Source organism: Girardinichthys multiradiatus, chromosome X (assembly GCF_021462225.1).
Source record: "Girardinichthys multiradiatus isolate DD_20200921_A chromosome X, DD_fGirMul_XY1, whole genome shotgun sequence".
Taxonomy (NCBI): Eukaryota; Metazoa; Chordata; class Actinopteri; order Cyprinodontiformes; family Goodeidae; genus Girardinichthys; species Girardinichthys multiradiatus.
The window spans coordinates 30,194,048-30,220,597 of NC_061817.1; the positions used below are offsets into that span (position 1 = coordinate 30,194,048).

At 38.4% G+C, this 26,550-nt stretch overlaps 1 long non-coding RNA gene across 1 annotated transcript; it reads right to left on the reverse strand.

Moving 5' to 3' along the window:
* Window positions 1–2,394: 2,394 nt before the first annotated feature.
* On the reverse strand, window positions 2,395–24,606 carry LOC124862614. Its single transcript, XR_007036962.1, has 3 exons — window positions 24,488–24,606; window positions 20,413–20,479; window positions 2,395–2,562 (listed from the first exon to the last, which is right to left on the reverse strand). It is a non-coding gene; the product is annotated as an uncharacterized LOC124862614 (long non-coding RNA).
* Between the last annotated feature and the right edge of the window lie 1,944 nt (window positions 24,607–26,550).

Here is a 26,550-nt window from a genome sequence, read left to right on the forward strand (position 1 = left end):
ACTGAATTTTCAATACAAAGCAAAGCAATTTTCAAAGCAAACAAATTCAGTTTTAAACCATTATATTCAGTTTCAGTTTAGTGAAATTCATTTTCAAACCAATGCATTTAATTTCAAATTACACAAATACAGATTCAGTCTGAGCAATTCAAATTCAATTTCTGATGGCACAAGTGTCTTCCCACATAACACTTAACCTCACCTCAATGATCAGCTCTTTCCCAGAATCTGCATTGTCTTCCCATAAAGCTCACCTTGGCCTCCTTACAGTAAGCCTTCTCCTTTATATTTCCCTTAACTGTGATCAATCATTCCATGAAACTAATTCAGCCCATTCCTATCCTCAATCCTCACCTGCAAAAAACAGTGGCTGGTCATTCCTTTTAGATTTGTTCTTCTGGGAAAAAACAAACATTTTAAACTTTTTTTTTGTCTTTTGCATGCAGGTCGATGACAGTAACCATGATATATACATACACTTTATAATTTTTTTTTTTTCTCATTTTCTGACATTTTAGACAAAATGTTTCCAGTTTTAGGTTGGTTAGGATTATCAAAACTGTTCCTTTTTGCTAAATGCCAGAATGAGAAATGTTTTTTTTTTACTTTTTAAGAATCCTTTACTTTCTTAAAATTTAAAAGTTAAAGAAAACTCAGATGGCATTGTGACCTGATTAATTCATAACATCTAATTAATTTCAAGCAACACTCAAACAACAAAGACCCTATGAAGATGCTGACTGAAGATGGTGAGAGAGAGTCATTGATGCTCCTCACAGACTCTCTACTAACTAACCTGCCCTTCTCTACCTCTGATTGGCTCCAGTCCAAAATACTTTACCTAATTTAAGATATGAATGCCTTGGGCTTAACAAATCACTTCACCTGCTACTTAATACAACTGGAGGACAAGATGATGATGAGTTCAAGAGAACTCAGAAATATGAGAAAAAGTCTCAATTTTGTTGCCAGCTTCATATTTTATAGAGTGTGCAACAACATTAATTAAATTTTCATTGTCCTACATACCTGAATCAAATTGCTCCTAAACATAAAAACGTTCTACAGACTTGCTAATTATTTAATTCAGTTGTGTTGAAGCTGAGGCACACCTAAAAGTTGTGAGACACCGGCCATCGAGGACTGAAGCTTGACATCTGTGCCTTAGTTTATCTGCCCTTTAGTTGACATGAAGCTTTCATTTTCTTTTTTTTTTCAGCAATATGACTTCAAGAGCAATGCTGCCAATTTTTAACCCACTGCTAACGCCTCTAATGTGATGAGCATGTGTGAAATTGGTCATATTACATCCCAGTAATTATGGTTTCTGCAGAGGCAACCAGCATCATCTCAAAAAGTTAATCCAATGCAAAATTAAACATAATTTGGACTCCAAACTTGGTCTTTATTTTAGACTGCATAAATTAATATACAGCATGGAAGCTATAATTTGTCTGTTGCTGGATAATCAGTGGTTAATGGATTTGTATGGTATTTCTGCTTGTTTACTTCCGTATTAATTCACAACTTCACACTTAGAGGCTAAATTGCTGCTGAAGCTATTTCTAAAACAATGCAGCATCCTTCAGATTCCAGAGGAGTACATCTATGTAGCATGATCCTACTAGCCAAGAAAGAAGGAATAAAGCCAGAAATAGAGGACCAAGAGTGAGGGCCCATTTTCATTTTAATCAGTAAGCTTGTTGATTCAGTTGGCTGTGAGCACTCTACAAACAAAACCAAATGGCAGTTCCTGGCACTGACAGAGACACAGAGACTTTGGGCAGAGAGCTGAGAAAAGAAACATACAGGAGGAAGTCTGGGAAATAAGGGTTTCATTAATCTGGCCAAACACAGTAGAACTCAGCACCTACTGTGCCGCCGCTCCACAGCAGTGCTGCTGTAGGGGTGGGTTCTGTGAACTCTGCAGCATCTCTGGCAATGGTTCAGTTAAAAACTCAAAGCACACACCACATGTTTTCGTACTGAGCATGAGGAACTCCGACGAGGCGTTTTTCTCAGTGTCTTTTGGAATCTGTCCATGTGGTCAAAAAGACGGAAGTAACTGATCTTTGAAAGGTGTAGCCCTTTCAGACTTCTTTGGGTATAATAACTTAAACTATTGATGAAAGCTTCATTATCTCCCTCTGCTGTTCTCACAGTAAATCTTCCATTTGTGCAGATGCAGAGTTTGTGAGTGTTGAAAATTTCAGGCCAAACAGCACATGAGGATAGCCCTATCAGTCACCACGCAGTGATCTACAGGAAGTACTGTGCAGAAAGTGCTCCTTGGCAGTTTTACTTTATGTTAACAAGTAAAGGAAACAAAAGCTGCTTTTACAGACCAGTTTAATTAAGAAAACATTGAGTGCCTTAGCTGAACACAGTCTGCCTTTTACACAGATTACTGTCACATTCGAATGTGTTTTCATTATCTAGGCCATGTCTATCAATCTTTTCATTGTTGTCCTGCTCTTCTGTCATGTTTTTCTGCTGTAGGATTGCTGTGTTGCTCCTTTGCTGTGAGATGACTCAGGAAAGACAAGACTGCTTTCTATTTTCCTGGAAAAAAAAAACAAAGATTGTAAGCTGAACAAAAGTATTTTTATAGTTATTACTTTATAATGGTATGTAGAATTTACAGGCTAATGTGAGCTAACTAGCTTAATAATCACACTGAAACATATTGGTATTTAAAATGTGAACTAATGTGCAACTTATAAAAGTGCAACAGCCCCTCATTAGTAGCAAACATTGAAGAAGTTAAGGGCTCAGTCATTTTTCAGTTTTCAGTTTTATTTATATAAGCGCCAATTCACAACACATGTTGTCTCAAGGCACTTCACAACAGTCAGGTTCATACATTCCAATTAATCCTAACCATTGAACAGTGCAGTCGGAGTTAGTTATTTATTCAAATTGGATAAAAAGTTTTTCTATCTAAGGAAACCCAGCAGACTGCATCCAGTCAGTGACTTGCAGCATTCACTCCTCCTGGATGTTTGATTATAATCAATGTGTTCATAATTTTCCGCAAGCGTACAAACCATACGCTGAGGGTGGGTTAATGGCTGGTGTAGACCTTTTAAATGTTAATAATTTTTTATATGGCCTGTATTATCATACATTTTGCTGTTCTCATGGCTAACTTGACATTGCGGGAAAACACGAGAGGCACAATTAACAGCGCTATGTAGCTCAGTCCATGCAGCTCTGTGCCAAACATGCAAATATGGCAGGTGCACATTTAAATAGCAACCGTCGCGAAAAACTCTCAGTTCATGTCATCCAGAGGTGATGTTGCACACAGACAACCATCAAATGTTTACATGAAGTTTGCTAATGCATTTGTATTTGTCAGTTGTGGACCAAAGCTTGGAGAAGCCATTATAAAGGGCCAAGAAATTTTCCGTAACTAAGACCTTACTCAGATCGACTTGTGTCGATCTGACTTGTGTTTGAGGATCTCAACATTCAGGTTTAACCTAAATTGAAAAATATTTAAGGAGTTAAGATGAAAATTCAACTTGGAAGACTCACCTCTACTTCTGGCTCCGTCCTAGTACTCCACTACGTTCTCCGCTCCAACATATCAGCTTCTGGTCCGCATTCCTCTTCAGCCAATCATCCCTCAAGGCTTTGATACTGGTGCCACTCCACCACCAGTATCAGGATCCCAGGGGGAAGACTTCTCTAATTCTAATCCTAAGATGTTCATTCAAGCCCATGTCACTATCAGCATCCATGTCTTCCACCGGGGTCCGAGCGCCAAAAAGAAAACAAACACCAGCTAATAATAAACATCTCTAACTGCCATCTCTGTGTTTCTCTCAATTGTGAGTTAGTTCAGATTAAAATTTTATTTAGTCCGCATGATGCAGGTTTTGGATATTCTTTGAATATAATAAAAACCTATTGGCCAAAGTTATGATATTCCCAAGTTACATTTTGTTCTATAGTAAACAGTCAGTCAGTCATTTTCTACCGCTTATTCCATAGTGGGTCGTGGGGGAGCTGGTGCCTATCTCCAGCAGTCTATGGGTGAGAGGCAGGGTACACCCTGGACATATCGCCAGTCCATTGCAGGGCAACACACAAACAACCAAGCACACACTCATTCATACACCTAAGGTCAATTTAGAGTGACCAATTAACCTAACAGGCATGTCTTTGGACTGTGGGAGGAAGCCGGAGTACCTGGTGAGAACCCACACATGCACGGGGAGAACATGCAGAAAGATCCCTGGCTGGGAATTGAACCCAGGACCTTCTTCCTGCAAGGCAACAGTGCTACCAACTGCACCACCATGCAGCCCGCAATGTGAATGTTTTTATTTTAATTCAGCATAAAGGTTTGTACGGAACTTCTGAATCATTTCTCTTAAAGGAAAAAAAAAACAGTTAATTCTCCTGTTATTGTTTTTTTTCTATGTTCTAAACGGTTTGATATTCTTTTTGTATAAATGTGCAATGACAGTGATTTTACCTTACAACAGCCACATACTGTATGTACATAGGTTCTCGGCCTCAGCTGTAATTAAAATAGGATTCGTCTAAATCAAAAATGTTTTACACTTTTGGGGAAGGGTTCAGGAAAAGTATGTTTTGTACACTTGGAAATATATTGAGAATTGTGAACCACCCCTAAACATCCTCCTATCTGATTGCACTTCATGCTCCTATTTTCCATGCCTAAATATTATAATCTTGTGAAGTATCCATGTTTTGTTTCCAGCACATTCAGAATTCCACATGCTCTATGACCTGTGATCTCAGTTGTAACGATATAAAACACTCAGGTGATGTAAAAAATCCAAATTTATGAGTGCATCTTTGTTGCTTTTAGAATAAAATAAATCATAAAACCGAAAGAGAGCAAACAAAAAAGCTGTTTTAAATAACCGATCTACAAGTGCTAAGTTAGCGGTCTTTGCCAAATAGCTTATTTGAGTTCAGTCGCAGGAAGATGATAAAATACTTGTCATTTATGGGTAACACAACACAGTTTCTGTGGAAATAGACTGGGCTGAATACTGAACAGGAATCCTTTACAGCCGAGTCCTTGGGAGGCAGAGGAAGGGGGGAGGGCAGGTGATTGTGAGATCCTAAGTCAAACAGAGAACAAGGTCAGCTGCAATCCTGGATTAATCTTAACACTTAATTTGATGTTTAACGTGCCATGCACCCCGAGAGGTAAAAGGAAGAGCTAAAAAAAGAGAAACAGTGCCTTCCAAAAGTATTCATACTCCCTGAACTTTCCCACATTTTATCAGGTCACCACCATAAACCTCCGTGTATTTTTAAAGTAACAGACCTTAACAAAGTAGCTTATACTAATTGTGCCGTTAAAGGAAATTTGTTCAGATTAGATGGAGAATGGCGGTGACCTAGTGGTGTTTGATACTGCCAAAAAAATATTTGACGTTCTTTGACTCTTATCGCTAACAATTCTTTGACAATATATCAGTTATTCATAATGTGTTAGGCCTTATGTTCTACTATTGGTGATAACAATGTGTACTGTTACATACTAATAATACTTTAGAAACAGTAAATAAAATACTTGACAGTTATTTTTTAAATACCATTCAAACTATATATATATCTGTCTCAATTTTTATATTAGTTATGAACATCAATCACTCAGCAATAACAATAAGATACATGTGTCATAAACAAGCCTCTTACAGGCAGAGACATTAGCGAAATGATACCAAGATCATTTCAGAAAATGTAAAAATCAAGACAGCTACACCATTTTCACAGATGAAATTCTACTACTTTATTCCCCTTAGTTTATATTGAAGTTGGGATCCAATATCACAAAACACTGTTTAAGTTCAAACACATTTTAAAATATTGCCATAATCTTTTCACGAATGTTCTTTGAGTGTTCTGTTTTTTTAACAGCTGGGGTGCATTTTATTTAATTGGCTAATAATGAAGTTATTTTATTCAGTGGTCACCTTTGTTACTGTAGAACAATATTTTTTATATTTTGTTTTCTGAGTAAATATTCTAGCATTGAGATCAAATGTATTCCCAGCTATGGAAACTAAACCTTATGAGCTTATTAACCATATCTTAGGTAATCAAACATATGAACTAAAAGACTGGTTGATTTAAAGGAAAACAAATTCTCCTTGTTTTTAACAGCAAGCCTCAGATATAGCAAACAAAGGAAATAAAAGATTATAACAAATGACAGTTTGCATATGATTGCTTTATGTTGTCAATGGAAATTTGCAGCTTCTGTCTTTAAGAACATGGCAGAGCAAGTTGCTTAATCACCAATAAAGTGATTGATTTTACAGGAAAGGTGAAACTGGTTTGTTGTTGTGGGTTTTTTCACAGCAATCGTTTTTTTCACATATTAGACAGATTGGACTAGGCTGTGCAACATGCACCCTTTTGAAGTGAAACCTGCACCAGAGGCATCTTGCCACATGCGCGAAAGAAGAAATCCGTAAAGATGTTGGCTCGTTGGCAGGTTTGTCCGGCTCTTCTTCTTTAGACATAGTTCAACCACGGCTTATCCTAGACTAACTAAATCACATGCGCACTAGAGCACCTTTCTTGGCAACATGTGATCTATACACTACCTGTTGTTTCTTTTCCTATTATTTTTGCAAATTGAGGGAAATACCTGATAATGCAAGCTACCTCAATTTAAAGTAAGAATTTTATTTTATTGTTTGGATTTTATTGAAAATGATACGTATCGCACATCCTTAATGTACACATAAAATTGCAAGTCTTGCCACAGATTTTGAATTGGATTTAGGACTATACTTTGACTGAGCCATTCTAATACGTGAATATGCTTCAATCTAAATCAATGTATTGTAGTTCAGGGTGCATGCTTTAGGCCTCATTGTACCTCTTCGCTTCTTTGAATGCGAGGCACTTTAACCACAGCAGCAAGAATGTGCCCATGTTCATCATCATCATCAACATCATCATCAACTTTATTTATAGAGTGCTATAACACCAGCCACAGCTGAAACAAAGTGCTGAACATCAAATAAAATAACAAAGGTAAGCACACAACAATGTAAATAACTTAAAAACTCAATACAAACATAGTAAAAAGCAAACAATAAAACAAATAAAATCAATACCTATAAAATCTGAGTAAAATGAAGTCCCTGTCGGACTGAAGGCCAATGAGTAATAATATGTTTTTAGACGAGTTTTAAAAAAAGGACAGTGAAGTGTGCAAAGGTGTCGAATGTGCAAAGGTAAAGCATTCCATAACCTAGTGGCCCCAATAGAGAAGGCTCTATCCCCTCTAAGCTTCCACTTGGAACTAGGAATACTATAGGCATAGGCATAGGCAGCTGGTCAGCAGACCGAAATGACCGAGTGGGAGTGTAGTGGTGGAGAAGCTTGGTTAAATAAGATGGGGCAAGGCTGTGTAAAGCCTTAAAAACAAGCATAAGGACTTTAAAATGGACTCTAACACACAGGCACAGACAGCCATTGGAGCGAAGCCAGAACAGGGGTAATGTGTTGCCTTTTATGTGTTCCTGTTAAAATGCGTGCAGCAGCATTTTGAACCAGCTGCAGGCGTGTTAGTGAGGACTGGCTAATTCCGAGATAGATTGAATTATAGTAATCTAGCCGCGATGAAATGAAGGCATGGATTACTGTTTTTAACTGTTGCCTTGAAAGAATAGAGTTTGTCTTACTTCATACCACAGCATTTCACTCAGAGGGATACAGATGATGCGACAGTTTATACACCCCTGTTTTCTGTCTTTCTCTACTTGTGGATGTTCTCTGACATGTTAGGACTGCCCAGGATTTAGCTTTCTGTCTTTGTAATAGAGTTTGTGGGAGAGTAAAGGGGGCTCAGCACAAATGCATGCCACAGGTTGTAGATTGTTTTTTTTGTTACACAATGCAAAACAACCCTGCATTATTATCTTTGTCCTGATCTATCATTAAATCCCAATGAAATACCCTGAAGTTTGTATAATGAGACACAATGTGAATAACTGTGAAGGGTTAATCCCAAAATATGCCTTCAACAAAGTTAAATAACTGAAAAAAGATACATTCACAAACACACCTTTAAGAAACATGAAGGGAGGGATGAAAAGGAAACACAGCCAACAAAATGACTTTGCCAGTATAACTAATTAATAACCACATATGTTTTAAACTGTGCTCTTAATTTTCAAAGCTCACAAATGAATGTAAAATCCCAAACTGTTTAATCAATTGATTGCTATGAAATACTGGTTTTGCAAAAAAAACAAACAAAAAAAGGCAGGTATGTGAAAACAATTTGTCGCTACTGTTTTTGCTGTAGGTTTATTTATTTACAATATTCTCTATCAAACATCTGATCTCACCCTGCAAATACATTGTGCTTATGTGGGGAGTGATGCACCACTCCGATAACACTTTTAGACTTTGAACTTCTTAATAAGCGGCACAGCACAGCCTCTGAAGTCGGGCAGCCATTTATGTAACGGTGTAAAACGCAGACAAGCAAATTGTTGGGACAGCTCCATGAAATCTGTGCAGATCAAGATGAGTTTGTGGCAAAAACCCACAGATTCCTCACAGCTGATTAGATAGGACTGTTTCCATGTTGTTACATGCAGTGCCAGTCCTTATTTGCACTGTACAACTTACACAAAACGTTTCATGGTGCAAACTGTTGAAACTAAAACTGGACATGTCAACAATATAAATCTCAAAAACAAATGCTGCGTATAAACAATCTCCCAAAGTTGTTAGATAATAGCCTTCCTATAAAGTGCTGTAGGTGAATAATGCCACTGGAAAAGATTCCATACTGCTATTTTCCAATTTCAACACTTTATTCTCGAACATTTTAGCACTTTGAAGCTTTGATGCTAAGCACTCAAGGCAGAGCCCATGGTTCTCCAACATAAATGTAAGGCCCAATCACATCTGGCCTCCACTGAAGTTGCAGAGGAGGCAAAACAGAATGCTTTAGGACCCTGGGAAAAAAAAAACTTGCCAATTGAACGGTGCGTTTTCTGTTTCTATCAGCTCCCTGTTAAGTTTCGGAGAAACGTCATATTAAATCAGACAATATGTATTATGTTTATTAACATAAATTCAATTTAGCATTAAAGAGATTTATGTCTTTGATATGCTTATGCCTTTTAGTTATTTCATAGCAGTGGAGATTGATTGCTGTTTATTTGAGCAGTTAGGTTACTCAGATGATAATATTAAGGTGGCTATACTTTGGTTAGGGTGAGTATCAAAACCAGCCTTAATGTCTGACATTAAATCAGGCTAAACATTTTTATTGTTGTAAGTCAGGTAGAATTACAAAATTATTTTAATTTGCTAAATGCCAGAATAATGTCAGAGATCATTTTATTACTTTCTCTAAATTTGGAAAGTTACGTCCAGAAATGTGGAAAGCCCAGATGGTGTCAATGCTTTGTCAATGCTTTGTCAAGGCTTTGTGAGCTTCCATTGCATCTACTCACAACATTTGAGTTAAATGGAGGCCCAACTGTGGCCTCAAACACACACCCCTCCACAAGTCTGATTGTTCCTTCCTGATGCCTAAAGGTGCTGCATTCATCTGTTCATCTGTTATTCTTACAATTATATGTAAGAATAAGCAGCATGATAATGTCCTGACATTGTAATGTTTCAGTCTGTTTGTTTTCATTTTGGCTCACATGCCAGGCAGTAATCGGTTTATTTACCCCACCTGTGCCTGCTTATTGCCCTGCTGCCTCTCACCTGCATTCTGCTCTATTTAAGGTCCTTCCAGCCACAGACAGCTTGCCAGACTATTGATAGCAGTTCTCTGTGTAGAGGTTCTGTGCTTGGTTGAGTAATCAGTTCTCCTGTACCAAACTTCAGTCATTGTACCTTACAGGAAGGATACAGGTTCTGTGTCTCAGAGATGACCATGTTTTTGTGCGAATCCACCCCAGAACAAAAGCAAAAGGCCTCATGAAGTTTATGACTGAGTGAGGGAATGGCGGGATATCGTAAGAAATGAACCAAGAAGTTGAAGCTTGGGATTTAAACGGTCTTAAAAATGAACAATGACCCTGAGCGTACCAGCAGATTAGTCCTTAAGTGCTTTAAGGACCAAAACTCAGTGGGGAAAAAAGATATGGAAATACATTTATTGTCACAGAAACCACTGTAAATACTTGATTATGGTTTTGGTCAGGTTCAAAATTGAGGCAATACAAGACATACATGCAACGATCCAATGTTTCATTGAGAACATGACCTCAACTAAGTTTTGCTTCCAGTCCAGTTTTTATACAAAAAGATCTTCAGTGCAAGACAAGAACCTGGTGTTGGTAACTGTTCCTAAATCATTTTGTAGAAAAGCCAAAACCCAGTTTGTTTGCCACATCCAGAGACCCACCACTGACCCATATCTCTATGTTGAATTAAACACCTCTTCCATCAAATGTTATATTCTCTATCAGATCCTGAATTTCTGTCCAGGATCACATCCATGGCAAATCACTTATTTTTGTGCCCCACTATCCCTGGTGACATGTCCTTAATATTAATATTTAAAATAGTGTTTAGAAACACTATTTTAAAAGTCAGCTGATGTTTGACACTCTTTACAATGCCAACTATCATTTCTAACCTACCCAAAGTTGATGGTCTAGCTCAAGTGGCATATTTAAATGTCAGATTATGATCTTAACAAAAACCCTACAAAGGTTTCTGAGCAAGGTTTGTACAGCACCTTGAGTGCCTTGTTGCTGAAAAGCGCTATATAAATAACCTTGACTTGACTTGACTTAAACTGAGTGCCATGCTGTAGTCAAATCAGATGGCAGTCATTACCACCCTTTATGGTGCATTGACCTTCATTCACTGGTTGAAGGACAATATTGAAATTGAATTGCTGGTTTACATGAACATCCTTAGCTCCAGATATGTTTTCTTTTTTTTTTGCTCAGCCCCTGCAAAACAGGTTTGGAGTAAATGCTGCATTTTTTGATGTTGGAATTATTGCTGATTCCAAGAACTGATTTTAACAAGCGACTGGCCCCAACTGATTTTATTGGAGAGAAAACCTTTATATATATATACAGGGGTTGGACAATGAAACTGAAACACCTGTCATTTTAGTGTGGGAGGTTTCATGGCTAAATTGGAGCAACCTGGTAGCCAGTCTTCATTGATTGCACATTGCACCAGTAAGAGCAGAGTGTGAAGGTTCAATTAGCAGGGTAAGAGCACAGCTTTGCTCAAAATATTGAAATGCACACAACATTATGGGTGACATACCAGAGTTCAAAAGAGGACAAATTGTTGGTGCACGTCTTGCTGGCGCATCTGTGACCAAGACAGCAAGTCTTTGTGATGTATCAAGAGCCACGGTATCCAGGGTAATGTCAGCATACCACCAAGAAGGACGAACCACATCCAACAGGATTAACTGTGGACGCAAGAGGAAGCTGTCTGAAAGGGATGTTCGGGTGCTAACCCGGATTGTATCCAAAAAACATAAAACCACGGCAGCCCAAATCACGGCAGAATTAAATGTGCACCTCAACTCTCCTGTTTCCACCAGAACTGTCCGTCGGGAGCTCCACAGGGTCAATATACACGGCCGGGCTGCTATAGCCAAACCTTTGGTCACTCATGCCAATGACAAACGTCGGATTCAATGGTGCAAGGAGCGCAAATCTTGGGCTGTGGACAATGTGAAACATGTATTGTTCTCTGATGAGTCCACCTTTACTGTTTTCCCCACATCCAGGAGAGTTACAGTGCGGAGAAGCCCCAAAGAAGCGTACCACCCAGACTGTTGCATGCCCAGAGTGAAGCATGGGGGTGGATCAGTGATGGTTTGGGCTGCCATATCATGGCATTCCCTTGGCCCAATACTTGTGCTAGATGGGCGCGTCACTGCCAAGGACTACCGAACCATGAAAGATTGGTGTGATGAACATGAAGGTGAAGTTGAACATCTCCCATGGCCTGCACAGTCACCAGATCTAAATATTATTGAGCCACTTTGGGGTGTTTTGGAGGAGCGAGTCAGGAAACATTTTCCTCCACCAGTATCACGTAGTGACCTGGCCACTATCCTGCAAGAAGAATGGCTTAAAATCCCTCTGACCACTGTGTAGGACTTGTATATGTCATTCCCAAGACGAATTGACGCTGTATTGGCCGCAAAAAGAGGCCCTACACCATACTAATAAATTATTGTGGTCTAAAACCAGGTGTTTCAGTTTCATTGTCCAACCCCTGTATATTTGCATGCATCCAAATGTTGTCACAAGATTAGATTAGTCAGTTTTCAGTCTTTACTTTAGACACAACTTCAGTTGTGTTTTCATTGCTGTGTCTCATTCAGTCTTTAGAGAAATGAAGACTACAGTTTAATATAGCTTCCCTAGGCTACAGCTGCACTCAGTAGACTCTCCACTATCTAAAGAAACTTTTTACTGACTTGACACTTTGAAGGGAGGCGAGTTGATGGAGGATGGGAGAGGCTTGGGGGCTGAGGCGCAAACCGACAGATGATGGACACATTGTAACCCCTCAGGAACTCTCTGCATTTGTCTACTTCAGCTTGTAGTACAAGTCACTGCTTTTTAGGCCCAAAGTCAGGGCTAGTATAGTTTCTTTTCTGTGAGTCATGCATGCATAAATGATGAAAAGCTTATTTTAACATGTTGTGAAACAGTGAGCTTGTCATGATGTCTTCTGAAGTTTTTAAATGCTTAATCTCATGTATGGTAAAAATTTGGTTATAAATTGTTAATTAATCCTTCTCCTTTAAATAATGTGCTTAAAAGATATATTTAATTCAAGTTAATTTAAATGTTTTCTCATCGCAAAAAAGTTGGAAAAATTCAACCTTTAATTTACGTACATTTATTCAATGAGGATTTCTGTTTGTGTGCATGTGTCTAAGTAGCTTTTTTCTTTTTTCTTAGCAGTGCCACACCTATGGATGCCCCTAACAATTTATACAAAACTGATATTTGTTTCCTTTTTAAATTAATCAGAGTGGCTGAGAATTCTTAATTATAAATCAATTAAGAAATAATAAAAAATATAGTGATAAAAATATAACTCCTCCTATAAAATTGCTTGTATCTATAGGCAATAACTCAGAAAACAGAAAAGAATGGCGTTTAGCATGTCCTAACAAACATTTAAATTCAGGTTCACTACTGTGAAACATGTTTCAGATACTTTTCTTGGCAACATCAAATTAATTTAAGAGCATTTATTTAAAAAGAGGCCATTAGACTTCATTTCTACATAACCAAGTTATTTAATATATTTTCCAATAAACTGTATAATATCTTTTGGCTACATACACATGTAGCAGATCAAGATGTTTATCCAAATCACTGTGATGTGTTTAATGTTGTAAATGTGCTAAAGTGTTTTCCTTAAAAGCATCAACTCTTGAATAAAAGTCCAACTCTCAATTTTTGGTTCTTGCTTTTAAGCACTGACCCATAGAAAAGCCCCTCTCACAAAACATTTCACTGCTTTTGGAGAGTTGGACTGTTAACATGGGGGAATGGACATCAAATTCCTTTTAAGGAGCAAAAAAACTCCAGCAGTCCTGTAAAGCTTGCCCTTTTTTAATCACTATCTTTCTGAGTAAAGACTTCACTGGGAATAAATGTAACCCAGGCCCAGTTAGGGGAACTCTAAGGCACATAAGTCAAACCCTTTTGCTGTGGATTTTCTTCCATGGTTAGGAGTTAAGAGTTTGGAGAAATAAGTTTTAAACGGGTGCAAAACATGCATCAAACAGAGAAGGTCAGGACTCAGTCTAGCATCTGTACAACCTGTCTAGACTCCCAAGTAGCACCTTATGCTATTTATGAAATTCACCAATTAAAATCCTTTCTGTTAAAAGGCAGCAAATGTCTGCATATTTCTTCCATGCCTTATCTTCTTGTTCAAATGGAGGCAGGTTGGCACAATTAATGCTAGGACCAGGTTTGTAAGTGTGCTTAATTAAAGCATGGAAATGTTGTGGTGGATAAGTATGGATTTGCATGAGCACACGTTCCTTCCTGGGCAATAACCCCTCTCTGCTCTGACAGCCCGCCAAGAAGAAATAAACCACAGTTCACAGGCTTTGTGAGTCTAGTTTTCCTTGTGAAAATTTGAAGATAAGAAGTCTGCATTCTTAGATGCTCAAAAATGTTGAATATATTGATGTATTATGTATTATGTATACACTAATAGAAACACTATATATAGGTTATAATGACAATGGGATTACTATGATTCTCATGCCAGTTTAACATGTAACATTACTTTGGTGTTGCTCATGAAGTGTCATTTGCCTATTTTAAATGTTTGTTTACTGCAGGAAGGCGTAAAAAACTGTAAATTGCACACATTTCATGATTAGTGTGGGAGAGTTGCAGCTCAAGCATACATGCTAATGTGTTACCAATATCAGCTAAGATCATAATGCAGCCTGCTGCATCAAATATCTTTGTGTAATTGTTGAACTAAACAAAAACAGACAAGTTAGTACACTTTTTCTAGATTTAGAAATTGTTTTACTTTTCTCTAGTATTTGGTATAATTGGGTCAAGTGAGTTTGGGCATTCTTCCACTGTCATTATCTGCCTGTGTTAGGTTTTGGGTTTGAGTTCCTAGTTTTGTTTGTCTACTTATTTTGCTATTATTCCAGTTCATTCATGTTTATTAGAATCATCATTCACTCTTGTGTTTAGATTATGTTCTTGGATTCCTGTGTTAGATGTTTTAGTTTGCATTTCCTTGTAGATCTGTTCCTCATGTTTATGTTCATTGTCTATTTATTTCTGTTCACTTAGATGTGTCGGTTATCCCCCTGTATTCCCTGCTTATTTGTATCAATTAGCCTCCCTCCTTCAGTTGCCTGCATGGTCTCTTCCACCAGCTGCTGCTGATTCTCATCTGATTATCTCGCTGTGTTCATTGGTCCATTCTCCACCCTTCCTCAGCATTTGTGCTCTCTGGTTTTCATTGTTCTCCACTGGTTTCTCCTGTTTGCTACCCATCCATTCCCTGATGTGTTTTCTGCCCAAGCTTCTGTTACCTGCCTGTCTTCGATCACCATGATCTTTGTTAATTTCAAGCTTCGCATCAAATAAACTTTTAAACTCACCGTGAGACTCTTCAGCTCTGCTCTGCATACGGGTCACATCCACAAGCTTCTCATAGTAGTTTGCTGGAATTTGATCCATTCCTCCTGACAGAACTTGTCTAATCCACATATTTTTTATCTTCGTGATGCATCTATTTTTCAGAGCTCCAGTCTCTCCTGTAGAAAAACACCCACGGAACATGATGCTGCCACCTCCATGCTCCACACTTGGGATGGTGTTCTCTGTCTCCAAAGCTTCCCTCTTTGTTTCCCCAGATGTAACAGTGGTCATTTTGGCCTAATACTTCAATTTTACTTTCAGAAGACCACAGAACATGTCTCCAAAAATTTAAGTTGTGTCCATGAGGGCATTGGCAGACTATGTTCCACCTTTTTATATTGCCCTTGTAGCAATGGCTTCTTCTTCTGTTATTGGCCAATTAACCCATGCCAGTACAGAACTCATTTCACTATGGATAACGATGGTCTCTTAAGAGTGTTAAACAGCATCTTCACAAGGTCTTTTGCTTTTGATCTCGGGTTGATGTGCACACACCGCAACAAAACATGCACCTTTGGCACCTTTGGCACCTTTGGCACCTTTGGCAATTTTGGGCTTCTTGAAATTGTACCTGTGGATAAAACAGACTTGTAGAGGTCCAAAGTTTTCTAACCGCTATCTTGGCTGATTTCTTGTTTCCATGGTGTCACAAAAGGAAGCAGTTTATTTGAGGTGTTGTGTTAAAATACAGCCACCGGTGTGCCTCCATTTAACTTTAACTATCAGAAGCGTATACAGCCATGACATCATCATCTGGGCTTTCTCAAACTCTTTAAAGGCATAGTAATATATGTGTAAGTAATAAAAATAAAAAAAAAGGGGGTGGGGGTAAATGAGGTAACTGTGACAGGAATACTGCTTATACAATTTTCTGTTGGTTTTGTTCAGTCTGCTTAAACAAAACTGCAATTTTGGTAGCTAATTATAACCAAAGTATACATCCAACCTGAGTCCCATAAAATGATAAGCATCACTGTGACATAAAACCTTACTGTATGAAATCTACAAAAAGGCAAAAGCTAAATCTACTCATGCATATGTATTTGCCAAAAAGGCTTTTTTTTTTTTGGCAAATGTTAAGTTCATTTTTAGACCTATTTCCAAGGCAACAAAGGTTCAGTGTTTTTGCTGCCTACTGCCTCAGGCAAAATAGATCGCAATATAGGAAGTAATGTCAAGAAACACTGCAGCGAGTTCACTGTTCACTGATCCATTATACATTTCTGAAGATCACAGCATGCTATTGTAGAGTTTGCACAAATTTAATTGTGGCAACAAAAGCAGATGTTGTGGGTGCTTGACAGTGAGTAGACCAACCAATAATCAAAGAAAAGTCCACTGCAGAGTGCAGACGTTGTTGTAAATATAGCCAATGTGTAGGTGGTCCAAACTGCTGGCAAATGAATACCACACACAGACATGACCCAAGAAAATCATAAAAACAGAATTCGGATTTTCCAGCTTGTAACAGACACTGTAACCGCTCACAGGTCTCCTCTGTCCCTGAATGCATTGTGCATGCGCCCATGATAAGCACTTCTGTCTATGAATTTTTATTTTCAAAAAACATGGAAATGCTGGAAGGGAAAACAATAGCCCAGTGACAAACATAGAACTTTATTGGTGTCTTCCCACTTGTGGGCCTATCTAATTGGATGGGACTGACACTTGAAGAGAAGGGTGTTGCAGAATTTTCGCCTATCTGGCTGCCATACAGAAACCTCACGCTCCGCTGATCCACCAGGCACTGTTAGCCTTCTCAAAAAATACAACTCACAGTCACTGAGGACGTGAGTTCAGACGTGTTACGACTTAATTTCATGTGGTTCAGGAGTTGTTTTTTTGTCTATAATTGATATATTCTGAACATTAAAACGTGTTCAGAGCTGAGGACGTCTGCTCACGTGCTTAACTTAATAGGCAACTCGGAGGCAATAGGGTGTCAGTAAGATTAAATAAGCCAGGTTCAATCAGGCAACATTTCCACTCACCATCCTCTAAGGATGCTCTTGATTATCAACCTCACAGAAAGGTCACAATGTTTATTAATCAACTTTACAGATATTAAAGAGCTAAACCTACCTACTCTATCATCCTGTAGTTAGATTATTTGCACCAAACATAGACTGAAGGTCTACCTTTCTATTACTCAACTCAATCAATCAGATATAAAGCAGATATAAAGCTTACCTATGGCCCTGATGTGAAACAAGACAAAAATACACCCCAAAAAAGTTTTTTTCTTTGGTTAAAAGAAGAAGAATAATAATGAGATTTAGAACACCCATTTTTGTCTATAGATGACTCTTAAAAAAATTCTGTTACAGTAATTCAGGAGGGACGTGGAAAAATAAAACAAATGTCTATTTAAAGCGTCAAAGTCTAAAACTGATATAACATGTAGCACCGAATCAGTGAAAGTAATTAACATGGCCCAAGGCACAAGCAAATTAAGTGGTTGCTTGTGACCACCAAACCAACAAAGGCTGTCAAGAGCCCTAGAATCATTGCAAAAGTTAAATGTACAATGTAACAAAACCTGTGATTCTCAAGATTTAAAATGTTAAAGATATATTACTTAATAAAACATACTGTGATTGAAAAAGTTCATTTTTAGAAGTTGCTGTTGTCTAGTTTTTTTTATATAAACTGCCATGGTAAGGACCTACTAAAGCTTTGTCAACTTCAAGACAAATTAGTAATTTTACACAAAATTATCTGAATGAATTATTTTTTAACAAAAATTTAGATCAAGGTGATGTGTGTTGAATTATTTTAATTTTGTACTTAAACCAAATATTGCTTCTGAACTCAGGAGGGTAAAATTGAATTTGTATAAAAATACTTTAATGTTTTAAAAATGTGCACCCTTTGTTTTATTTGCTGTCAGTACATGAATCACATGAAGGGAATTTGTTAATGAATGTACTATAATGTGTGGCTGATATTACTTTCCATTTGTAACGTATAATAACATTGATGTTAGATGTTAAATGACTATACTTTAAATATACATAACATTTTCTATTATTAAAATAACAAGGACTTGCTGTAAGTTATTATCCAGTCACTCATGTAGTGTTATTACAGTAAAATCAATATTAAACTTACTATCAAATAAAATACGGCATAAACTTCTTCAAAGCATTGTTTGCATTCATGTTACAGTTTTGTTGTATAAAATAGTGTTATTATACAGAAAAATGTGTTTTCAGCTAAAATAACAATGTGAGAATAATTATAAATCATACACTTAAGTAAAGAACAGTAGGCTGATTCATTTTAAATGCAGATTTTTACCAAGAGTTATTGTAAATCTATGACGTAAATAAATTATACAGAACTGCTGAGAATATAGTAGTTTTACTGCAGAAAACTCTACAATCAAGGAAATGAATTTAATTAAATTGAATTTAATCTACAGTGTCGCATTGAACATTCCTTCAGTATTAAAGAACTGTTGTAAATACAGTAATTTTACTGTTAAAACAAAAAAACAATAAATAGTTTACAGTGCGGATGTTATGAAGACAAAATTACCAGTAGTCGTGCTGGATGGTAGTTGGACAGCCTCCATTTGAAATTCTGTTTAGGGCTCAATAGAGCCTTGGACTGACCCTGATAAATATAACAATTAAACAAAACTACTGGCTTTTCAGACTTTATAGTTTTATTGCAGAAACAAAGCAAATACAGTCAGTAATCCTTTGATTTTATCTCCAGGGTATTATGATTAACCTGTGAATTATTATCTAAAAATAACCACTGAGGCAAGTTAAAGCCAACTAACAACTCCCTTATGACTGCTGCCGTTCTCTAATCCTCTGGAGGAAATTAATGAAAAAAGAAAGAAAAATAGCACAGCTAGAAAATAGTACATAGACTAAATGTTTCATTCGTGTGTAATCAGCAATTGTATCAAATCATGACCTCATATTTCTACGTAAATGTAATGCCAGAAAATGCTGTCACTCTAAAACATGTTGGTGCTCGTGGGATATAATAAAAAAACATATTTTGTGAGAGTATAATAAAGTGAAGTGAGTTTTGCTGGTTTGTGATTTTCTTCACCTTTTAAAAGCAAGATATTATGGGTGAAAAAACAGACCTTCTTGTTTCCTTTCAAAGTCCTTGTTTTATTAATCCATTATTAATCCATTAATCCAAAGTCCTTGTTTTATTACTTTATTTTCAGTGTTATGTTTAAAAAAATATATTCAACTCCTGTATTCAAGTGAATGTATTGCCTCAGAAGCCAGAACAGCAAGAACAGGACATTTTATTATTTTTACTTGAGTTGGTGCTTTCTGGCCGGGACATTTTATACCTTACAAGAACTGAAATGCAGAACCCTCATTGGTCCTTCCCTTTTGCCAGGGAAGTAACCACACCACTATGAAATCTTGACCAATTGTTGGACACCAGCCAAGACAAAGTCCCGCCCAGAATTTGTGTCAAGAACACGCTGCAAGAACTCCCAAACCAGAATTACAAAAAATAATGACATCTTTTTCTTGCAGCCCTGGGAGAGAGAACAATTTACTCTGGTGGAGGATGTATAGATCTTGAGTTTGAAGAATGTATTGATGAAAATGTTCATTGAGTGACATGTCTAAATGGTAGACAGACAATTTTGTTTTTTTCATGATCTAATTGCTTGGGCACTAATGAGGCAATTGCAATTCTATATCTGCTTTAGTTTAGTTTAATTTAGTTAATGTTTTGGTTAGTCATACTCCAGATCATTGTTTTCAAATGTCCGGAGTTTTGTCAACATTTGAACCTGTAATATGTCTGCAGTTATGAGTTAATTATCCCTGTTTATTCAGGTTTTCCAGAATGAAATGTTGTCTGACAAGAAGCAGTGAGTGGACGAACATCAGAGTAAAAATGTTGGAATTTTGCTTTATTATTGCATATGATCCTCTGTGTCTGTTATTTTTCATATGACATTTAAAACAACAGCGATAAATAACGGTTAAGCTGTGTAAAAATATGTATAATTATTAAGAAAAACATCTCTTTTGACAAAGATATAAAACAAGCTGTGCTGCATAAAGAGATAAAACAAATGAATGGTGTAGTTACTTAAACCAAATAGGCCAAGTGGAAGATTTAGGAGTACAATGATTTATAAATAAAGATCTGCACTTTCTCACTCTCTAAATGGAGAGTGAGAAGGCAGCCAGGGACAGAAATGTAGAAAAGAAGAAGGCGAGTGAGGGCTACCAGCATTTACCTTTTCATAAACATGGAGTTTCACTCAGCTCACAGGGTGGTATGAGCTCTCTGGTCAGTCAGATGCACTGATGGAGATAAACCAAACTGACATCACAACAACATCTGAGACAGATCAACATTCTCTTTCTCTTGTCCTCTCCTCTAACCCTTTTTGCCTTTTCTGTCTCTGCTCCCTCAAAGACGCTGTGTCTTTGCTAACAGAGCCATCTCTGATTCCTGCCACCCTCTTTCTCTCTCCTCTCTCACCCCTCACAGTCTTGTCTCCTTTCCACTGATTAGCCATGCAACACCTTTAATAACATCCATCAGCCCACCACTTTCCCACCCTCTTACACCCACTTCATTTATACGGGGAGTGAGAATCACAGACGGCAAGTAATTTGGAATAAAAAGAAGATGGATGTGCCTCTGGGTGAACAACATGCTCAAGAGCCCCTACTGCAGACAGTAGATGGAGAGGAGAGGACCTTTGGGTTTGGGACTTCTTTGTGCTTTTTCCATCTTCATTTAATACTCTTTACCTTAAAGGATGGTGTTGTTTACCCCTATAGATAGTGTTCTATTTGGCAATGAATACTTTAATTCTAGATAACGAGAAACAGCCAAGAGGAGAAGGTATATCAAAACATTTTGAAGGTTGAGCATTATAGATATACTGTAACTGTTTATTACCAGGACCATGATGCATTCATACAACATTCACATTTCACAAGCCTCAATGTTTTCTTGGGATTTTATGCAAAAAACAAACAAAAAGTAGAGCATAACTGAAGAGAAAGAAAAAGGACACATGGTTTACAAAATTATTTACAAATAATAATCTGAACATGTTGGCATGCATTTGTATTTGGCCCAATTTACTCTAAAATCCCCTAGATAAAATCCAAGGCAACTATCTCCAGAAGTCACCTACACACTCGAGTGTAGTTTAATTATAGTATATACACAGCTGTTTCTTTGAAGGCATCAGAGGTTTATTAGATAACGTATGAACAAATAGAGAAATTTAGAGCAATAATGAGGTTTAAAATAGTATGCCAATGACAGCAAAACCTACCAAGACCTGGCAATCCACCTAAACTGAATGGTCCTGTTCAACCCAGAAAAATCAGAATGTAAACATCTGAAATGAAAGAGCTAATTTTTTAATCGAAAAAATATTTCGGCATAGTTAGAAAAGACATACACTCCAGGTCAAAAGTTTTAGATACACATTCTCACTTATTGGGTCTTTTTATTTTCATGACTAAATTCATTGCAGATCACCAAAGGAACAAAACTGTGAATGAACACACATGAAATTATATAGTAAACAAACCACGTACCCAAATAAATCTAAACATTTTTATATTTTAGATTCCTCAAACTAGCCACTCTTTGCTCTGATCAGTGCTTTGCTCTCTTGGCGTTCTCTCCATGACCTTCATGAGGTGGTCACCTGAAATGGTTTTCCGAAGAGTCTTGAAAGAACTTCTCAGAAGTTCATTTAGAGATGGCCAAAGGTTAATATTTCAGTCATCACAGCAAGGGGCGGCTACTTTAAGGAATCTATAATAAAAAACATATTTAAAGTTACTTTACAATTTTGCGTTCGCTGTATAATTGCATATGTGTTCATTCACAGTTTTGATGCCTTCAGTGAGAATCTATGTACAATGGAAATAGTCATAAACATAAAGAAAACCAATAAATGAGAAAGTGGTTCTAAAACCTTTGACCGGTAGTGTATCTTCTGTTTAAATGTTGTTACATGCCAAACTTTAGCAAGGTGGTCAATCATTTTTTAAAACCTCTGACTGATGGCTAGAAATAAAGGTTCCTGTTGTTCTTTGCATGCAGCTGGTACCAAAAATAAGATGCTGCCACACTGGTTCATCATCACTGTTTGAGTGACTACTTTAAAATAAAAACTGGCAAGCTGTAAGGAACTTTAAGCAGATTTGATTCTGCAACTGTAATTTCCCAACTTGTTTAAGCTAAACTTATGGTCATGATATATGCCTGTTGTTCTCCGGTCAGAAATATACTTTGATACACATGGTAGAAATGGAGGTTGCCAACAGCATTGCCACGTGAATCGCGTAGCAGCATCGTTGAATAGTTTGTTCGTTCGTCGTCTTCCGCTTATCCAGGACCGGGTCGCGGGGGCAGCAGACTCAGCAGAGACGCCCAGACGTCCCTCTCTCCAGACACCTCCTCCAGCTCCTCCAGGGGGAGCCCAAGGCGTTCCCAGGCCAGCCGAGAGACATAGTCCCTCCAGCGTGTCCTGGGCCATCCCCTGGGCCTCCTCCCGGTGGGACGTGCCTGGAACACCTCCCGAGGAAGGCGTCAGGGAGGCATCCGGTATAGATGCCTGAGCCACCTCAACTGGCTCCTCTCGATGTGGAGGAGCAGCGGGTCTACTCCGAGCCCCTCCCGGATGGCCGAGCTCCTCACCTTATCTCTAAGGGAGTGCCCGGCCACCCTACGGAGGAAGCAGGACCACGTCATCCGCAAAAAGAAGAGATGAAATCCACTGGTCCCCAAACCAGACCCCCTCCGGCCCTTGGCTGCGTCTAGAAATCCTGTCCATAAAAGTTATGAACAGGACCGGCGACAAAGGGCAGCCCTGCCGGAGTCCAACATGCACTGGGAACAGGTCCGACTTAGTGCCGGCAATGCGGACCAAACTCCTGCTCCGCTCGTACAGGGACCGGATGGCCCCTAATAAAGGGCCCCCAATTCCATACTCCTGGAGCACCCCCCACAGGGCATCACGAGGGACACAGTCGAATGCCTTCTCCAGGTCCACAAAACACATGTGAACCGGTTGGGCAAACTCCCATGAACCCTCGAGCACCCTGTAGAGGGTATAGAGCTGGTCCAGTGTTCCACGGCTGGGACGAAAACCACACTGTTCCTCCTGAAGCCGAGGTTCGACTATCAGTCGGACTCTCCTCTCCAATACCCTGGCGTAGGCCTTACCAGGGAGGCTGAGGAGTGTGATCCCCCTGTAGTTGGAACACACCCTCCGGTCCCCCTTCTTATAAAGGGGGACCACCACCCCAGTCTGCCAGTCCAGAGGCACTGTCCCCGACCGCCACGCAATGTTGAAGAGGCGTGTCAACCATGACAGCCCTACAACATCCAGAGACTTGAGGTACTCAGGGCGGATCTCATCCACCCCCGAAGCCTTGCCACCGCGGAGCTTTTTAACCACCTCGGTGACTTCAGCCTGGGTGATGAATAGTTGAATAGTTAATCTATTAAAATATCTTTGAACACCAATTGCACCCAAATGCGATATTTAAGGCTAAATTCACAGTCTTTAAGGGTATCTTTTGCCAGCAAGTAAACACTGCATATATGGATATGTGGAATTAAAAAAAATAACATACAATAGGCTTACAGTGCATTGCTCTGGAGATTCACCTGGCTGTATTCATTCCATGATTAAAATAAATGGTGCAGAAAAGACACCATGAAGCTTTAGTTTTCAAGCTTTCTGCACCCAGCCATTGTTAAATCAGTTTTAGAGACTATCAGTGACTAATGACATCACGACTACATCAGGGAAAACTTCTCACTAGATCATACACAACCTCAGGGTCATTGTGTTCTTAACATATGTCCTGCCAACACTGAGAAAGGAGATTAGAAGAGCAGCTGACATCAAGGCTGAATGAATTCAAAGATTTAGTTTTTTAACACAAGGCTGCACTTTAAATAAACTGGATACACATGTAAATAAAAATATTAATATACATCTTAAAGGAAGGTTATTGTGTCTAGAGCTTATGCATTTGTTGGGGCTCATCGAAACGTGCACACCTCTCAAGGCCCAGTGACGTAGACAACTGCTGAAGGCTCATCCTCAATGATCACATCTTTCTTTAAAAGGCCCAGGCCAGGGAAGTAAATTATACAAAGGGCAGCAGCCTAAAAATAATTACTAAGCTGTAGAAAATCACCACTAAACACCGAGGCAATTTTGGATAATCATTAAGGCTACACCTGGAAGAAAGGTACACTGATTGCAAAAGGTTGCAGCTGAAGAAAAATCTTATAAATGTAATTATATTTATGTGATCTACCTTTCTCTTTTTTAAGCTGGTCCAATGCAGTCTGTTCTATCCACAATTTGCAGCAATGGCCTCGCTCCATGTTAGAAAACACCTGAAATGAAACGAAAAAAAAAGATCTGGTGTTCTGCAGCCTCTTCTATGCCACACTCTATTTTCATTTTTCACTTTCTTCACAGCCTAACATCTCTCCTACATACACATCCCGTGTTTGCCCATGGACACTTTTCATCAATGCACACAACATCTTTTCTTGCATCTCATCGATCCCCCTTATTGAAAGAAGCCTCATTTGCAGTCTCCTTCTTGACATTTTTTTTCCCTCTCCTGTCTCTTTCTTTTCCAAATTCTTGACAGGCTGTGCAGAATTTGGCAGTTTGCTGTTCTCCCCTAATCCTTTGCCAGACTTTCCTCCTTCACAAATATACAAGGATTTTAGAGGAAGTGCAGTCAGACATCAGATGGCCAAAAACACATTCCAGCTTTTTATATACAGTTCGTAAGTCATGAAAATAAAAATGGGCTATTTTACTTAAATAAAAGTCATGATGCAAACAATGTATTTGTTTTTTTTGTATTTAAAGTTAAACTCAGGACAGACATGTAAAAAATGTTTACCCCTGCCATAATACAAAATACCAGTCAATTTGTTTTGCTATTTAATTGTTAATCATTGTTTTAACTAAAATATACCCTAACGACAAACTTACTTCTGTATTCCCTGATAGGGGGCATAACTTAACAAGCAAAGCAAAGTTAATGTGCTTTTTCTCCGTGTTTTTATTCATGTTTATTCTTCAGAGGACTTTACTTGTACTCTCTACTGCAGCAGAACCTGAGCTGCATATATATAATGCCACCTAGATTTATTTTGGATGTATAGTTATGAAGAATATGCATAAAATACTTTTTTTTATATAATCTATAGTTATCTTCATTCCAAACGTACCCAAAGCTTCTTATTTTTTATTTTCATTGTTCTAGAATTGCGCTGCTCAAGGTGGCAGCAGGTTGGAGTAGCTCTGTTACTTTTGATTCTGATTTATTCTTTTTTGGGAACTCTTCCTCTTGTGGTGGATACAGTTGATTTTTTTTGGACGACTGTCCTCTCCAGTGTCGGATGCTGTGCAGCTTGGAGGATTTTTCTTAATACTTTCTAGTTTTGGACATTTGTTATGATGCATTGCCATGGCAACGGGGTTGTTTCTTACAACCGGGAGCAGCTGATTAATATCTCAAAAGCTCAAATAATACTTCAACTACAACCCCAAATCCCTGATGAGTTGAAAAGGAGACGCCGTGGATGCAGAGCAGGAGTTAAGAGAAGAGAGAGAAGGAGGAAGTTCAAACCATCTCTTCCGTCGATTATGATGGGCAACGTGAGATCGTTGGGAAACAAGTTGGATGAAGTCCAAGCCCTACAAAGGACCCAGCCAGAGTACCGGGCATGCAGTATCATGTGTTTTACTAACTGCAGGATCATACCCCCGACTCCAGCGTCTCTCTGTCGGGCTTTTTAACCATACGAGCAGACAGAGATTTAAAGAGGAGCAGCAAATGTAAAGGAGGTGGACTGGCAGTACTTGTGAACAACAGATGGTGTAATCCAGGACATGTTACTGTGAAGTGTCATCTCTGCAGTCCAGATATTGAACTGTTGGCAGTAAGTTTCCGTCCATATTATTTACCCAGAGAGTTCACCAGTGTTATTTTGGCAACAGTTGACGTTCCACCTTCCGCTGTTGCCGACACTGCATGTGATGCTATTAGCTCAGTTGTTGCTAAGCTACAGATACAAAATCCCAATGCTTTTGTGGCAATTTCTGGTGATTTTATCCATGCTTCACTCTCTGCTACACTTCCAACGTTTCAACAGTTTGTCAACTGCTCTACCAGAGAAAACAAAACATTGGATTTGTTTTATGCAAATGTCAAGGACTCATACATCTCTACAGCAAGACCTCCTCTTGTCACGGAGGTACATTTTCGGACTGTTTGTGGCTTGGTGTTTGTTTACCTTTTGCTTAGATGTTTCTATTTTGGTTTTTGTATCATGTTTTCTTTTCTCCCTCTTC